The sequence below is a fragment of the Dipodomys merriami genome, unplaced genomic scaffold, assembly GCF_024711535.1.
Source record: "Dipodomys merriami isolate MVZ:Mamm:240054 unplaced genomic scaffold, mDipMer1.0.p SCAF_1018, whole genome shotgun sequence".
Lineage (NCBI taxonomy): Eukaryota > Metazoa > Chordata > Mammalia > Rodentia > Heteromyidae > Dipodomys > Dipodomys merriami.
The window spans coordinates 137,235-155,569 of NW_027202292.1; the positions used below are offsets into that span (position 1 = coordinate 137,235).

General features: G+C 41.7%; 2 long non-coding RNA genes across 4 annotated transcripts; both read left to right on the forward strand.

The window, feature by feature from the left end:
• Positions 1-3,771: 3,771 nt before the first annotated feature.
• LOC138807698 (uncharacterized) lies at positions 3,772-5,752 on the forward strand. Its single transcript, XR_011366238.1, has 3 exons — positions 3,772-3,821; positions 4,050-4,127; positions 5,575-5,752. It is a non-coding gene; the product is annotated as an uncharacterized lncRNA (long non-coding RNA).
• A 60-nt stretch (positions 5,753-5,812) lies between these two features.
• Positions 5,813-18,149, forward strand: LOC138807685 (uncharacterized). 3 transcript variants are annotated; one of them, XR_011366234.1, is made up of 4 exons: positions 5,813-5,945; positions 10,115-10,236; positions 11,751-11,789; positions 18,082-18,149. It is a non-coding gene; the product is annotated as an uncharacterized lncRNA (long non-coding RNA). The 3 variants fall into 3 exon arrangements; XR_011366237.1 differs by lacking the exon at positions 18,082-18,149 and adding an exon at positions 15,054-15,141; XR_011366236.1 differs by lacking the exon at positions 18,082-18,149 and adding an exon at positions 13,568-13,659.
• The last annotated feature ends 186 nt before the right edge of the window (positions 18,150-18,335 follow it).

The following is an 18,335-nucleotide window of genomic DNA, read 5'->3' on the forward strand; positions in this document are numbered from 1 at the left end:
TACACAGAATGCCATATTCATCTCAGTGAAAACACCTTATCACATCTTCACAGGAAAAATGACTGCGTGAAGTTTAATTTGCTTCAAGTATTATTTGAACTGTGTGTGTTTGTGTGTATAAATCCTGGGGCTTGAACTCAGGGCCTAGGCACTGTCCCTTAGCTTTTTCATTCAAAGTTCAGTACTCTACCACTTGATCCATATGCTTCCCTTCTGCAGGGTTTTTTTGTGTGTGATTCATTGAGAGATAAGAGTCTTACAGACTCTCCTGCCTGGGCTGTTCTTTGAACTGTGATCTTTAGATCTACACCTCCTGAGTAGCAAGGATTACAGGTGTGAGCCACTAGCACCTCACTCTGGCCCCATTTGAACTAATTCTGTCTGAAAGAGAGAGAGAGAGAGAGACAGAGACAGAGACAGAGACAGAGACAGAGACAGAGACAGAGACAGAGACAGAGACAGAGACAGAGACAGAGACAGAGACAGAGGGAGACATACAGACAGACAGAGACAGAGAGAAAGATAGAGACAGAGACAAAGCTAAAGAGAGAGAGAATGACTTTTCTTTTGCTCTACTGAGCCTTCTTGGGATAGAAGCAAAGTTTTCCCTTTTTGTTTTGATTTTGGTTTCTGAGGAATTAGCAATAGGTCTAATTAATGTCATCAAAAGGAGAGCATTTAATTAACTAAATAACATGTTGAGTCTAATGAGAACATACTTCAGCACCCACTAGGTGGTAATGGTCTCTGAGGCTAATTCCCAGGAGGCCTGTGATTGGATACAGAGAAATTTCTGTCCGCCAGTGTCAGGGTGTGTGTGTGTGTGTGTGTGTGTGTGTGTGTGTGTGCATGTGTGTGCATGTGTATGCATAGGTGTGTGTGCACATGAATGTGTATACACCTTGCTTTGCACTTGCCCAGAACTCTCTATTTCCAGTCCTCTTGACCTGTCTAGCCATTTTAATACTTGATGGCCCAATCATTTATAACACCTGATGGAGGCAATCATTTTACCTTAGAAGTAAGTACATGAGGCCCAGATAAGGTTTGTGACTGTATCAGAGTCACACAGCCTCCACCACAGACAGAGTAGGCATTGTTTATATAATATGAAGTGGCCCTGTGGCTCAAGTGGTAGACTGCCAACTTTGAGCAAAAGAAACAAAAAAGCCAAGAGCAAGTGCAAGGTCCTGAGTTCAAATCCTAGTACTGGCACAAAAGACAAGGCTTTCTCTGCATCTCTATGTCATGGCGTCTCATTTACCTCAGAGATGATCGTTCTTAAGATTTCTGAGTGCTTACTTCAACATTTTATTTGGATGAATCTAATAAATTCTTTTCCCCCCAGTATTTTAACACAACAGTAATTAGGCCACTCATGGTGTGTGCAGACCTCCTCCATTTTTGCTTAACATTTTTACTTTCAGCACACAGGACTCTTTTATTTATCTCTTTTTTTGGCCGGTTGTGGGGCTTGAACTCTGGACCTGAACACTGTCTCTCAGCATTTCAGCTCGAGGCAAGTGCTCTACCACTTGAGCCACAGTGCCACGTCTGGTTTTCTGGTGGTTTATGGAAGATAAGAATCTCATGGACTTTCCTGCCTAGGCTGGCTCTGAACTGCGACCCTCAGATCTCAGCTTCCTGAGTAGCTAGGATTACAGGTGTGAGGCATTGGCACCTGGTTTTATTTATCTTTGATGGCTGCATGACAGATGAACTTTAGGCTATTACTCAGGACCAACAAAGTTAATCCACCAAAAAGCACAGACAAGAAACAGGGGAGAGATGGGAGAGTTCTTTCTCTGCAAATCCCTTACCTGAGCAAACCTAGGTCCTGGGGATGAATGGACTTGGAGGCATTAGAGTGACAGGGAGGAAGAGGAAGAGGTGAAGCTTCAGAGTGAAGCCCGCCTCCTACTTCCTTTTCCATCTTTCTTTGCTTTTTCTTCTTCTAAAATTTCTGTTCTCTGCAGAGACCCAAGCATCCAGAATAGAAGCTCCCAGTAGGTTTATCTACTCATTTATCCTTCTCTGGGAACAATTGCTTTGTTAGCATTGAAAAGATTTATTCATCCCATCTTTGTTTTCACCCTTGTGGGCTTTCTGCTTATTATTGGCTGTTTTTTTGTTTGTTTTCATGCTTTTTCTTTTTGTACCAGTCCTGGACACTGTCCCTGAATTATTTTTTGCTCAAGGCTGGCACTCTACCACTTGAGTCACAGCTCCACTTCTGGTGGTTTCTTTTGTTTAATTTTTTTGGGGGGGGTCCAGTGGTGGGGCCTGAACTCTGGGCTGTGCGCTGTCCCTCAAGTATAGCACTCTACCACTTAAGCCACAGTGCCACTTCCGGCTTTTTTCTTTTTGCTTCTGTGGTGCTGAGGAATTGGACCCAGGGCTTCAGGCATGCAAGGCAAACGCTCTACCACTGAGCCACTTTCCCAGCTCCATCATGAGATTTTTATCTCCAATTAATCACCCCAGAAAGCCAGAAATGGAGATGTAGCCCGAGTGGAAAAGTGGTAGCCCTGAGCAAAACAAACAAACAAGCAAAAAAGATTCAGGGACAAGCCCAGACCCTGAGTTCACGTCCCAGTGCCAGCCTCCAGAGAAGACAACAACAAAATAAAGCAGTATGCTACAGCACACTCTTCTACAGATTTGGTAGAGATGTGCTTGACCTTCATTCAAATGAAGAGAATCTTTTAATTTTCTCTGCTTGATGCTGCTCAGTGGGGCATTGGGGAACCTCTCCTTTCTCTGCGGGTGTCAACCATTCACATTGTATGGTGAAGGTTACAGTGAAAGTTTCCACTGGGTTACCATTCCTCGGCCAAAGCTGTCTTATATAATTGAGTTTTCAGCTCTCTCCAAATCTATTTTGAAGCTCTTCTGACCCATTTCCTCTCCTGGGAGATTGGTCCTTCTAGAACACTTCACCTGGATGAGTTTTGCTGGTTGGTCTCACATGGAAAGGGGCCAGTGAACTACTACACTTGAATGTGTTTGGCTGGGTTGGGTCAGTGGGAGGCAGGAAGGAGGCCTAGGCGCTTCTCTAGTGCTTTCTTGATTCAGTGTGACACTGGTAATCATCGTGGGTTCCATCTTTGTGGCCCCTGATGGAGGGCCCCTGGTGCACAAATCTGACTCTCTGTGGACTCTGATAGCACTTCTTCTGAGCTTTCATCTCCTTTGACCTCGGGGAATCCACAGCTCTCTTTTGCTGCCAATCTCCATGTGGCTCAGTGGCCCTTGTTTATTCTTTAATCTCCTACCCATCACTTCTTTCTTCCAGTTGGTTCACAAAAGTGAACTGAATTTGTGTGTGTGGGGGGGGGTGTACAAGTACTTAGACTCTGAGTCTCTCTTGCTTGTTTTGATTTACTCAAGAGAGCTCCACTTCTTCCTTTTTGGTCAATTGGAGATCAGAGTCTTACAGACTTTTCTGCCAAGGCTGGCTTCAAATCTTGATCTTCAAACCTCAGCTGCCTGAATAGCTAGGATAATAGGCATGATCTACTAGTACTGGGCTTTCCATGGGGCATTTGTTTCCTGCTGAGACCTGGAGCAGATGCTCCTGCTGAATTCACTCCTATGTGTTCCAAGTTGTTTTTTGGTTATTTCACAACTGATAGGTCCAGCCCATCACCAAGATTATCACATTTGCTGCCTTCCCCTGGCACACATCGTTGCCCCTCCCTGAGTTCTTGGTCAACTAGAATTGTGAGGTCATTATAATGAGGACATTCTTTTTGGAACTTGATTTCAGAACTAGTTTACCCAGGCTACAGGCCTGTCACCATCTTAAGGACTGTTTATGAGTAAGATCCTGTATTCCTTCATTCTCAACTTTCTGCTCTGTTAAATGAGAGCATCATAGCTTTCCTTTCAAGCTAATTACTGCCAGGATGAAGTGAATTGACATACATGGCAAACTTCATACGGGACAGTGCTTAGTGCTTCATACGGGTGGCCTTCATTGTCAAGGTAACCATGCTTTACATACAAGAGCAAACATTTGAACTAAACACAACACTTGTCTTTTATAGGATGTCGATTGTCTCATGGGCACTGCAAACAGTGATGCTGTGGTGCTTTCTGGAGCCAGGTATCTTGGGAAGGAAATGGTGAGCCATTTTGTGTGTGTGTGTGTGTGTGTGTGTGTGTGTGTGTGTGTGTGTGTGTGTGTGTGTGTGTGTGTGTGTGTGTGCGTGCGTGCGTGCGTGCACATGTGCACGCATGCATGCACATGTGCACGCATGCATGCACGCACGCACGCACAGGTGCATGTTCTGGTCCTGAGGCTTGAACTCAGGACCTGGGCACTATTTCTGAATTTTTCTACTCAAGGCTAGTATACTACCCCTTGTGCCACAGTTCCACTTCTGGCTTTTTGGTGGTACATTGGAGATAAAAGTCTTAAGGACATTCCAGCCTGGGCTGGCTTTGAACCATGATCCTCAAATATTAGTCTCCTGAGTAGCTAGGATTACTGTTGTGAGCCATCAGTGCCCGAATTGTAATTGTCTTTTTTTCTTTTCCCCAGCTTTGTTTGAGTTTTCTCAGGTGCTCCCTAATGTGTGATGGAGTTGTATGTGAAAAGATGATTATAAGCAAAAATATTGTGTGTTGGAAAATGTGTTTAATTCACCCTGACTACTGGATATCTTTGCCGAGCAACAGTGTGCTAGAGTGGTTAGTTATTAACTCAGAATTGCTGGGCTGATCTGAAGTTGTAGGTACTGTCTCTTTTCAGCTTTGCAGGAGAAAATCCCATTCATCAGCCTGAGAAAAGATTCACATTGAAAATTCAATATATGAGCCAAGTACTGGTGGCTCACATCTGTCATCCTAGCTACTCAGGAGGCTGAGATATGAGGATTGTGGTTCAAAGCCAACCCAGGCAGGAAAGCCCATGAAACTTTTATCTCCAATGAACCACCAAAAAGCTATGTGAAGCTATGACTCAAGTGGTAGAGTGTTAGCCTTGATCAAGGGACAGTGCTCAGGTCCTGAGTTCAATCCCCAGGACTGGCAAACATGTGTGCATGAGCTTACCCTCCAAATTCAAGATATGATTTCTACTAAATTTTCTGCAATCTATTAACAATTCAAAAGAAACCATAGTTGGGATAATATAGGCAGGGTAAGGTAATAGGGAAGTTAGAAAATATATTCAAAAAATTAAGCTGGAATTAGGAGTGAGGGTATAACCCGCCTAAAAAATAAACAGTCTGGCTGGGTGCTGATGACTCACACCTTTAATCCTAGCTACTCAGAAGACATGAGAGCTGAGGATCCTGGTTCAAAGCCAGCGTGGGCAGTAAAGTCTGTGAGACTCTTATCTCCAGTAAACCACCAGAAAACTGGAAGTGGCACTATGGCTCAACTGATAGAGTGCTCGCCTTGAGCTGAAGAGCTGAGGGACAGCACCCAGGACCAGAGTTCAAGCCCCACATCAATAACAACAAATAATGGGCTGAAACACAAGAAGTTGAATCAACTGTTTCAAAAACCCACAGAACTGCCTTCTTTCTAACACTTTCCTTTTCTTTTTCTTTTTTCCACATGTAGAGTAAACATTTCTGCCTCAGAGAAGTAAATAGGTATGGGAATAAAAAGTGACTCTTTCTGGTAAATCTATGACCAGAATGAATATCTTAAATAGGATCACGAAAAGCAGACTTCCATGTCACAAAACTCCTTTGCCAATCCAGATCCACTGTGCCACTCTTGCATAACAGTAGCAAAAAAAAAAAAAAAAAAAAAAAGAAGTAAAACAATAAAAGGATAATAGAGAAATTGCTAGGCTACCCTTCATCCAAGTGACCAGTTTGTGAATGAGGAGCTCCAACCCACATAGAGACATGAAGGTCACCTACGAAGCCCCTAATTCTCTGTTTGGCAGAAGCCGTCAAATTCTCCCACTCCTGGCAACTGGCAAGGTACTATCAGCTAACTTGTGTGAGGTTTTGTGAATGACTTCAAGCTTGTATTGTTAATCTAATTTCCTCAAGGGTCACAGTGGGGCATGGAAAATCTAGTAGGGTTCCCTTTTCTTTCTTTTTCTTTCTTTTTTTTGTCAGTCATGGGACTTGAGCTCTGGGTCTGGGGACTGATCTTGAGCTCTTCAGTTCCCTACCACTTGAGTCACAGCACACTTCTGGTTTTCTGGTGGTTAATTGGAGATGAGTCTCACAGATGTTCCTGCATTGGCTGGCTTTGAACTGTGATCCTCAGATCTCAGCCTCCTGAGTAGCTAGGATTAAAGGCATGAGCCACCAGTGTCCAGAGGGTCCCTTTTCTATTTGGGAAATCTCTTTTCCACATACCTTCCCAGAGATACCTAAGAAACTACAAACAAAACTGGATTATTTTGTGGTCCTTGGGATTGAATTTAAGGTCTCACATTTACCAGGCAAGTACTCTACTATGTTACTTACACCCTCAGTCCTGTTTACTTTTGGGGTTTCTTTCTTTCTTTGTTTCCCTCAGATAGGGGTATCATGTTTTTACTCCTACTGACCTTGGACCACAGTCATTCTACCTTTGCCTTCAGAGTAGCTGGGATTATAGTCATGCATTATCATGTCTGGATTTTTTTTAAGTATTTGTATTATAGTTTGAATTCAGGGCTTTGAGGCTCAAGGCTGGCATTCTACCCCTTGAGCCACACCTCTACTTCCTGTCTTTTGCTGGATGGTTGGATATAAGACTCAGAGGGTTTTCTGTTTGGGCTGGCTGAGAATTTGACCTTCAGATCTCAGCCTCCTAATAGCTAGTAGTACATATGTGAGCCACCAGTGTCTTTTCCTCCTCCTCCTCCTCCTCTTCTTCCTCCTCCTTCTCTCCTCCTCCTCTTCCTCCTCCTCCTCCTGCTCCTCCTCCCCTCCCCCTCTTCCTCCTCCTGTTCCTCCTCCTCCTCCTTCTCCTCCTCCTCGTCCTCCTCCTCCTCCTCATTCTTCTCCTCCTCCTCTTCCTCCTTTTTCGGTAGATTCTCACTAAATTTTGTCTTGGCTAGCCTTCCACTATGGTTCTCCTATCTCTACCTCTAGAGGAGTGAGTCAGCATAGCTGGAAAGGAAACAGAACTTTTGCCTGACTCACTGTGGTGACAAGATCAGCAGGAATTCATATCGTCTCAACCTTCTCTCAACCCTTTCTAATTCATTTCTTCCCCCTTCTAAATTCTGTGTGTGTGTGTGTGTGTGTGTGTGTGTGTGTGTGTGTGTGTGTGTGTGTGTGTGTGTGTGTGCATGTGTGTGCGTGTGCATTTATAATTCTGCTAGTACTAGGGCTTGGACTCAGGGCCTGGAGCTCTCATTTGGCTTTTATTGCTTAAGACTGGTACTTTACCATATCAACCACAGCTCCATTTCCAACCCTTTTTTGCCAGTCGTGGGGCTTGAATTCAGGGCCTGGGCACTGTTCCTAAGCTTCTTTTGGTCAAGGCTAGTATTCTACCACTTGAACCACAGCGCTATTTCTGGCTTTTCTGTGTATGTGGCCCTGAGGAATTGAACCCAGGGATTCAGCCATGGTAGGCAAGCACTCTACCACTAAGCCACCTTCCCAGCTCCTGTTCCCAATTCTTTGCTGATTCATTGGAGATCAGGCTCTCACAGACTTTTCTGCCTAGGCTGGCTTCAAACCGAGGTCTCTGCCTTTCTGAAGAGCTAGGATTATAGGCATGAGACACTAGCATCCAGATTCAGGCCATGGGTTTTTTGTTTTGTTTTGTTTTGTTTTGTTTTTGCTTCTGATCCAGATTGTAAACATGTCTTGGATGGATTTATATCCTGCTTAGGGCCATAGCCCACACAGTACAAAGTAGAGTTTACCTTCACTTGAGGTGAATTCTCATGGACATTTAGTGGTGAGGATTACATAGTGTGGGCTATTATAGGACCCAGGCAGTATGTGAGAAAATGGGAAAGCGCACAGCAGAGACCTTGGCATCTCTTTGATGGCCACAGAAGGAAAGTGTGGGTTTCCTCCATCTTGACATAAGTTCCTTTTTGGATTCTCCACGTGTGAAGTTCCTCTTAAGCGATCCTTCTTTGATCTCCAACAGAACGCACTTTGTAGATCATCTCCATCCTTGACCCCCTGTGCATCTCCTTCCCACAATAGCCAGGTGTTCTTCAGAGATAATGCCATCTGCACAATATCTTTGTGTCTCCTTCATGTCCTTCAGAAGTTGGGGTGGGGAGGCTTCAATCTTAGAGACCTATAGCATCCCTGAAGGGCCTTTGTTGCTTTTCCTTGAGATAAATGTGTGCCGGTGTCTCTGGGCAAAAGGGATCAAACTTTGCACAGTGATTTTCAGATCAGTTCAGCCTCCCAAGTAGCTAGGATTACAGGTGTGTATCACTGACACCTGGCTGCATTCTTTTTTTTTTTTTTTTGTCAGACTTGGGGGTTGAACTCAGGACCTGGGCACTGTCCCTGCGATCCTTTTGCTCAAGGCTAGCACTCTACCACTTGAGCCACAGCCCCATATCCAGTTTTTTCTGTGTATATGATCCAGAGGAATCCAACCCATGGCTTCATGCATGCTAGGCAAGCACTCTACCACTAAGCGACATTTCTACCCTTGCATTCATGTTTAAGGATGGTTTTCTTTCTCTTGTCAGCCCTCTTGCCTTCTTGTAGTTTCCTGAGAACCTTAATTCCTTTCTCCTGAACACCAACAGTTTCTCCTCCAAGTGGAAAAGAGATGGAAAGTATTCAGAGTTTCGTAATGCTTTCTTTTGGCTCTATTTTTCTTCTATTGATTTCTTTGTAATTAAAAAGGTCATAGAAATGTGAGGGGCTGAGAAGGTGACTCAGTGGTAGAGTGCTTGCCTTGCATGCCTGAGGCCCTCAGCACCACATAAGCAAAAAGAAAAAGCCGAAAGTGGCACTGTGGCTCAAGTGTTAGAGCGCTAGCCTTGACCTGAAGAGCTGAGGGACAGCGCCCAGGCCCAGAGTACAAGCCCCACGACCGAGGCCAAAAAAGAAAAAAAGAAATGTGAGAGAAACGGTAGAAAGATGGAAGGGATCCTAATAGATGAGATGGGTGGAATATGGTGAATAATGGTGAAAGCATGTGGTTGTAGGGAATGTGGACTGACAATCATTCCTTCAACCTGAGTTTTTGGGGAAGGGAAGCCAAAGGCCCAGGGAGGGGACTTGAGTGGCCTGTGGAATTTCTGTGGGCAGGGCTCTCAGCGAACAGCACCCCTGGTGGGCAAATCCAGTGTAGCAGAGCATGTTACTTTGGGAAGCAAAGAACTGTCTGGCCTTGGGCTCCCCTCTCACCATGCAGAGATAGGAGAAATGAAACAACCGGGGGCATTTTTTAGATACAGCCGTAGAATGCATACATCTCTCTAGAGAATCAGCCTCTGTGGGAAGCTGCTGGTTTAGCTCAGAAGTGAAGGGTTGGAGAAGAAAGGAGGGAGAAAGAGCCAGGGATGTTGGTTTCTTGTTTTTAGCTCTGTTAGCGTCTTCTGTGCTACTGTTACTAAACCGTATCCTAGTAATAAACACTATCCTAGTGTTACGGTTATTAAAAAAATTAGTTCTGGCTCTAATCCTAGCTCAGGAGGCTGAGATCTGAGGTTAATTGAAAGCCAGACCAGACAGGTTACTTTTGATAAACAACTCAGAAAGCTGGAAGTAGTCTTGTAGCTCCAAGTGTATATCGCTATCCTTGAGAACAAAGAGCCTCAGGTAGCTCCCGGGTCAAGCTTCAGGATCTGTAAAAAATCAAAAAAAAATTAGAACTGGGTACTGCAATCCTAGCTACTTAGGAGACTGAAATCTGATGATTATAGTGGGAAGCCAGCTCAGATAAGAGTGTCTGTGAGACTTTTATCTCCAATTAAACACCAAAAACCTGGAAGTTGTGCTGTGGTTCAAATAATGGAGTGCTAGACTTGAGCACAAAAGGTAAGCACCCAGGCCTTGAGTTCAAGCCCTAGGACCAACACAAACACACACACACATACACACACACACACACACACACACACACACACAGAGCTGTGCTGGCATGAGCTCGTCAGTCTTTTCTCCTTATGAGATTTTTTTCATTAATATTTACACAATATTTTATTATTTTCATTCAGGTGAAATCTTTCCTTAACTCTCTGAGTGGAGAAGAATTAGAGGCTCTAATATTTGAATTAGAACAACTCAGAAGCATTTTCCCTAGCAGAATTTTTTGAGGAAGAGGAAGAAGAGAAAAAAGGTAATATGAAAATTCAGAATCGGAGTGGGAAGATGCAATGTATTTATTTTTACGAGAGTATTTATTATTACTAGGGTATTTATTATTACTAGGGTATTTATTATTATTATTATTATTATTAGATTATTTATTATTACTAGAGTAATTTGTGTGTTTGTGTGTGTGCACGCACAACACCTGTGCTGGTCCTGGGGCTTGAACTCAAGGTCTGCTTGCTGTCCCTGACCTTCTTTGCTTAAAGTTAGACCATTAAGGACTTGAGCCACACCTCTACTTCCAGCTTTTTTTTGTGTGATTAGAGATAGGAGTATCACGGAGTTTTCTTCCTACGCTGGCTTCCAACTATGATCCCCAGATCTCAGCTGCCTTAGTAGCAGTCTGACAGGGATAGCCACTGGTACCCTGCATCTCTCTCTTTTTTGCAGTAAGAATTTTCATGTAGAATTCTTTTTGCAACTTTCCCCCATCTAGGTGTTCAAACACGTCAGCCTCTTGCTTATGTCTTCTTTTTTTTTTCCCTGTCAGACTTCTCTTATCATCCCTCATACTGATATTGTTCATACACCCCTGCCAGTGATTACAGTTAAAGATTGCTCTTTTCAGAGTTTGTCCTCAGTTTGGCTGATGTTTCTTTATATCTCTGGATACTTCATCTGTGCCTCATGACTTGTGGGATCCTTAATTCCATCTTGAATTGAGGCAGAAAAGTTGGTAGTACCTAAAACGTGAGTGGCACTCTTCCCCATCCCTGCCTCCACAATTTAAAGCCTGTATCTCTTAGAAAATATGAATGTTGAAGCTGCTCATTTTTTATAGTAATTAAGTAATGTGGCAATTAGTATAAAATGTAATTTCTGGACAAATGAATCTTAAGGGTTGTTTAATTTTAACATTTAATTAGATATATTTCTAAGACATATTCTCTGCTAATTGGCTGTTTTAAGAAAGTGGAATCCAATGAACTAAGTTTTGTCTTTTTTTTTAAAGCTGGTCCTAGGATTTGAACTCAGGGCTTGGATGTTGCCCTAAGCTTTTTTGCTCATGGGTAGTGCTCTACCACTTGAACCACTGCACCACTTCTGGCTTCTTCTGAGTAGTTTATTGGAGATAAGAGTCTCACAGACTTTTCTGCCTGGACTGGCTTTGACCCATGATCCTTAGATCTTAATTTCCTCAGTAGCTAGGATTACAAGCATGAGCCACCAGTGCCTAGCCCATTTGTAGTGTTTAAATGAACTATTTACTTTGCCATGAAATGACATTTTCACTCTGAAGTATACAAGTGGTCATAGAGACTAGAATTTTATTTGGTGAACATTTCTTAAAAGTGAATGAAATGAGCCTTTACAACGAGAAAAGCAACGATGTATGAGTCATGATACACATTCAAACTAAGTTTCAATTTTGTAGAATGTATTTATTGCTCTGTTGAGCTTTGTAGCTTCCCAGTGCTGTTTACAGTCTATGCTGATGAAATCTGTGTTGATAATAACAGCTATATTCATTGATTTCAGGACAGTTGGTCAGCATTTGGAAGATTTGTGTGACTCAGTGTGAGTATTTTCCCATTATTTAATGTGTGATGTTAGCAAATCATGTACAGGCAAAAGAAAAGAAAAGACTAACTGATTTTAATTTAATACATTCAAGCAGAAAATCTTATGGTATAGCTTCAGGCTAATTGCTATGTATCTCATTACAACTAAATTTTAAGAGATGACCACTAGTTGAGTTTTAGTGTAATATTAAGGAGTATGCCAGCATTAGCTTTATTGATAATCTGAGAAGGCAACTAAAATACTTCTTCCTTTTCTAACTAAGTGACTTTGTAAGGTAGTTTTCCTGCATATACTTGAAACAACATAACCCAACAGACAGTATAAAAGCAGATGAGAGAATACAGGTGTCTTTCATTAGGCTAAAGGATGAAGAGATTTATTAAAGATGTAAAACAATGGGACTATTCTGCTGAAATTTTACCTTTTTTGGAAAATACAGTGTTTTTCAATAAGCGTATATTAATAAGTAGTGTTTCTTTTCTTTCTTTTTCTTTCTTTTTGGTGAGTTGTGGGGAGTAAACTCTGGGCTTGGGTGCTGACCCTCAGCTCTTAAGCTCAGTGCTAGTATTCTACCACTTGAGCCACAGCACCACTTACAACTTTTTCTGCTTATGTGGTGCTCAGTAATTGAACTCAAGGCCTCATGCATACAAGACAAACACTCTACCACTGAGCCACCTTCCCATCCCCAGTGTTTTTGTTCTTAAGTTTACAAAACTACCATAAGCACTTGAGTTCTAAATTTTCTTTTGTTTGGGTTGTGAAACTAGGACTCAATACCTGATGCTTTGTTCATTAGCTGAGTTCTACTTTTTAACATATCTGTCTGTTTCTCTCGTGTGTGTGCGTGTACATGCTAATGCATGTGTATCCCCTATTTTTTATTTAATTTATTTATTTTTGTGCCAGTCCTGGGGCTTGAATTCAGCACTTAGGCATTGATCCGGAGCTGCAGTCTACCACTTGAGTTATAGTTGTACTTCTGGGTTTGTTTTGTTTTGTTTTCTGAGTGGTTTATTGGAGATAAGAATCTCATTGACTTTCCTGCTCCAGCTACCTTTTAATAGCAATCTATAGATCTCAGTCTCCTGAGTGTGTAGCCAGGATTACTGGTGAGAGCCACCAGTTCCTGGCTCTACTTACATTTTTTTTTTGTCGGTTGCGGGGCCTAAACTCTGGGTCTGGGCACTGTCCCTCAGCTCTTCAGCTCAAGGCTAGCGCTCTCTCACTTGAGCCACAGTGCCACCTCTGGCTTTTTCTACTTATGTGGTGCCGAGGAATCGAACACAGGACCTCATGCATGCAAGGCAAGCACTCTACCACTGAGCCACCTTACCTTTTTAATTAGCTCTTTGGGAGCTCTCAAAATTTAAGAGTATTAAGAGTCCTGAGACGAGCATGTTTGAGAGCTGCCAGATTAAAATTTTCCAAATGTCAGTGCTTTTAAAGATGGCTCTCTGTTTTACTTCTTTGAACTGTCAGTGTGCTTGCCACTGATATCTCTAAACCTCATTTGATTTTTTTCTATTTCTCATCAACTGTAAAATAACTAGTCTTCAAGTTTTCTACAAAGCAAATATTTCTCAGTGAGAAACTTTTCTTACTCCTTTAGTATGGATTTTATGCAGACTGGGACATTTTCTTTTTTGTTTGTTGTCTTCAGCATCGTGTTTAAGAAGTCATACTAGACAATTGTATAACATCTTACTAATAAATGATTCCTTAGTCTATGTAAAAGCTTGATTCCTGATTAGAAAATGTTTTCTGACCAGGTACTGGTGGCTCACACCTGTAAACCTAGATACTCAGGAAACTGAGACCCCGGATCTGGGTTTAAAGCCAGCTCACCAGCAAAGTCTGTGAGACTCTGATCCTCAGGTAACTACCAAAAGCCCAAAGTGGAGCTGTAGCTCAAGTGATAGAGTGTTAGATTTGAGCTGAAGAAGCTCAGGGACAGCACCCACACCCTGAGTTCATGCCCTAGGACTTGCACAAAAAAAGAAAAAAAGATTTTTTGAACATAAGTTCTTAATGTTCTTCTGAAGTATTGAGATGGCATTTAACTATGATGGGCTTTGGAATTATCCACTGAGTCAAAATAAAGATCTGTCTTTTACTAAAGCCATGTGACCTGTGATACTGAGCTCTTTTCTCATCTGTAAGGTAACCCAATCTAATTCCTTACAGGTTGTTAAAATAAGTACTAAATGAAATACTTTATTCAGAGGCTGGGAAGGTGTCTCAGTGGTAGAGTGCTTGCCTTGCATGCATGAGGCCTTGGGTTCGATTCCTCAGTACCACATAAGCAGAAAAAGCCAGAAGTGGCACTGTGGCTCAAGTGGTAGAGCACTAGCCTTGAGCTGAAGAGCTGAAGAGCTGAGGGACAGTGCCCAGGCCCAGAGTTCAGACCCCGAGACTGGCAAAAACAAAACAAAACAAAACAAAAATGAAATAATGTATTCAATAAGTGGCATAATAGTCATAAGCAAGGGATGGTAATTATTTTAATGATTCCAAAGATATAATAGATTAAAAAATCTGCTTTTTAGAAGTCTTAACTTAGGAAACACATAAAGCCATTGTGATGTGTTTAGATAGTTGCATTCTTTCTAATTAGTCCTCAATATGACAGTTGTGTTATTTATAAACTTTTTTGTGCAATTAACTGCATTTGTTCATGTAATCAGCATCTGTTTGGTGTAGGAATGGGAATCCTGAACTTTAAATACCATTCAGAGGACTCTGAGGGATTTTCTAAACAGTTGGATTTTTGTCTAATATATTCACCAGAAATGACTCTGAAAAGTGACTCCTGCCCAACTCCTCTCACTCTGTGCCAGCCCTCCTCAGTGATATTTGTTGAGAATTCAGCAGTGATGTTGGCATTTAATGATATCTCAATGAAGTACTGAAAAAATGGATGTAGCTGACAGGGGATAAATGTAGGAACCTGCTGTTGCGGTAGTGTTGGTCATGTTTTTCTATCAGCATTTTTGGTCATTGCCATCCCTTTGCCTAAGAATATGTCTTCCGATTTTGGGAGAGTCCTTCCTTTTTCCAAAGTCCCTCCAAAGCCCACACTTTATTCCTTTATTTATTTATTTCGTTATTGTTGTTTTTGGTGCCAGGACCACAGCTTGAACTCAGCTGATGTCTTACTAATCTGAACCACGACACTAGTCTGTCTTTTTCTTGCTAAGTGGAGATAGATCTAAACAGAATTTTCTGCCTGGCTGGCTTTAAACGTCCATCCTCCAGGTCTCAGCCTCCTGAGTAGCTGATTATAGTCGTGAGCCACCAGCACCATCCTATATACTTTCGATGCAACTTCTCATCTCAATGCCAGTCACCAAATGCAAAGCCTCAGGCAAGTACTCTACCATGGAGTTACACCCCTAGCCTAATACTGGGCCACAATCCTGCCCAATATATACTTAATTGTGTGGAAAGTATTTGGTAGTGATCTTCCACCATTGTTTTACTTTGTTATGATGGTACTGGGGTTTGAGCTCAGCTCACTCAAACTTAGTAAGCAGACACTCTACCACTGAGCCATGCCTTGGGCCCTGCTTTCCCTTTACTATTTTCAGGGAGAGTATGGTTTCCTGCCTGGATGCATGCCTGAACTACAATTACCGATTTCATCTTCCTGTCATTGTTAGGATCACAGACACTTGCCACTGTGTCCAGCCTCTCTGTTGAGATGGAATCTCCTAAAATTTTCTGCCCAGGCTGGGCTGGAACTGAGATCCTCTTAATTTTGGACTCTCACATTAGTGTAGGAGGATGAGCACATACTAATATAACAGGCTATGGCTGAGAAGGGATCTCACAAACTGTGCTGCCAAGGCTGACCTCAAATTATAATCCTCCATTCTCAACCTCTCAAATAGCTAGGTTTACAGGCATGAGCCACAGCAGTGACCTGCCTCATTTTGTTCACAACACTTACCAAAAAATAAGTTTATTAACACTCAAACATAATACATTGTATATCTGAACATTGTAAATTAAATGTATATATTAGAATATTATTTACATTCTAAGTACACACTAAATAATTTTTTAGAACAGAATGAGATAAATATAAGTGAAAAAAATTCTGCATGCTATTGGATCATTTTGTCAATATTTTGTGATATAGGTATGTCATTATATTTTCAGATTAATTTCTTGCACCCAGTAGGATTTAGTTGGATGACAACCTACGAGTCAGGTTTTAGATTTTTATTCATATTAGGATATAGTTAAATGTTGTTTAAATGAGTTACATTGGTAAGGATGGTATTAATGAGATCAGCTTCACAATCCATCTTATAATTGGGATTGCTAAGTCATTTTAATTCTTTCTCTTAAATGCCAAGGGAGAGGCACAAATGAGCTATGATACATTCTTCCCGCCAATCCCGGGAAATTTTGGGGACAATGGTCAGATAAAGCAGTAACAATTTGCCCTTTAAGCTATAGACTGCTGATTAAAAAATATATAGATTCCAAAGGCTAAAACCTTAGGCTGGTCTCAAAGTGAGTGAATGGATAGGATTTATTTGTGTAAAGAGAGAAGGAATATTTCCTGACAGTATGTTTGGCTGTCTTGATTATAGTTTGCTCTTGACTTACCCATATGTTTGCATGTTTCTTCAGTGAGGTGTTCTGTTTTCCCATCATCAAGATAACATTTTCCTTAGCACCCTTCCAACATTAATCCGTTCTCCCGCTGATTTAAACATCACCTTGCTCACTTGGATCATGGATTATTCCCTCACTTTTACTTCCTTTTTTGTTCCTAGATTAGTGCTGATCAGTTCTCTACTCAGCCACTAAAATTATCTTCCTTTGATTTAAATTTGATCATACTTGTCTCTGTTCTAAAAATCATTCAGTGGTTCCTCATCTCTTCGTTAGAATCTTTGAAATCTTACTAGGGTGTAAAGGCCCAGTCTTTGCTGGATCCTACTTTGTTGCTTTTTTCCTTTGTTTACATTAAATGCTGTGATCATACTAAACTTCCTGCTATGCTTTCACCCCCTAATCTTGGCACTCATTTTCTCTGCCTGAAACTCTTCCCATAACTTGAATTCCATTTTTAAATTCTTTTTCTTTTCTTTTTTTTCTGGTCCTGGGGCTTGAACTCAGGGCCTGGGTTCTGTTCCTGAGCCTCTTTGTGCTGAAGGCTAGTGCTCTACCATTTGTGCCACAGGGTCACTTCTGTCTATTTCTGTTTGTGTGGTACTGAGGAATCAAACCCAGGGATTCATGCATGCTAGGCTCTACTACTAAGCCACATTCCCAGCCCTGAATTCCATTTACTTTATACAGTATCTGCTTCATACTCTCCATTCATTCTTCTGTAATGTGACGCAAAGAGCATTGAGAGTGGAGGCCAAGGTTTAACTCCTAACCTTTGCTAAGAAATCTTGTGGAAATTATTGACCTCTTCCAGCCTTCATTATCTTTATTGCCAACGTGTGATAATGCCCACCTCTCTTATAATCCCATTAAGAACATCTATCGACATACTATACACAAAACAATTCTATAAGCATGTCAGCCAAAGATGTTTGGTGTGGCAACGTGGGTGATGACAACAAGAATGATCCCAAGGAAGCATTTAGCTTCACTGCTCAGGTGACCTTCCTGAACCATCCAGGCCAAATCAGTGTTAACTATGCCTCTGTCCTGGATTGTCATTCAGCTTAAATTGCTTGCAAGTTTACTGAGTGGAAAGAGAAACTTGAACAGAGATCTTGTAAGAAGTTGGAAGCTAGTCCTAAATTCCTGAAGTCTAGTGATGCTGTCATGGTTCATATGGTTCCAGCAAGCCTTGTGTATGTGGAGAGCTTCTCTGACTATCCTCCTTTGGGTCATCTTGCTGTTTGTGATAGGAGACAGTTGCTGTGTGGCATCAAAGCTGTGGACAAGAAGTCTGCTGGAGCTGGCAAGGCCACAAAGTCTGCCCAGAAATCTCAGAAGGCCGAGTGATTATTATTATCCCTAACGCCTATAGCTTCAGCTTAACCAGTGGTGGAAGAAAAGTCTCAGAAATGTTTGTCTTAATTGGACATTTAAGTTTAATAGTAAAAGACTGGATAATGATAACAATGCATCATAAAAACTTGAGAAGGAAAGGAAAAAATTCTATAAGCACTCATATTCCATGCTCATTAAATTGTTATGCATACTTCTGCTGCATTCACTCCTCTTCCTTCTCACCTTTCTTGTGATCCTCAGCAGTTTTTCTGGAATGTTTTTCATGTAAAACTTTATTTTTTTTCATGGGATGAAGATTTTTCTGAAGAGATAACAGATGTTTTTACCAACACATCTCCTGCAAACCAGACAAACTGGCCAGGGTAAGTTATTACTTCTTGGTGATTGTGATTCATTTGTGACACTTCAGTGAATAAAAACTGAGATAGTAACCATTTACGATATGGAAGTAAGAGCGAAAGCCTTGCTCTTTGTTGGTGACTTGTGAGCTATGTGCATATCCAAGGTCAGAGTGGGCAGGGAGGTTCTATATCCAGAGAAATATTTAAT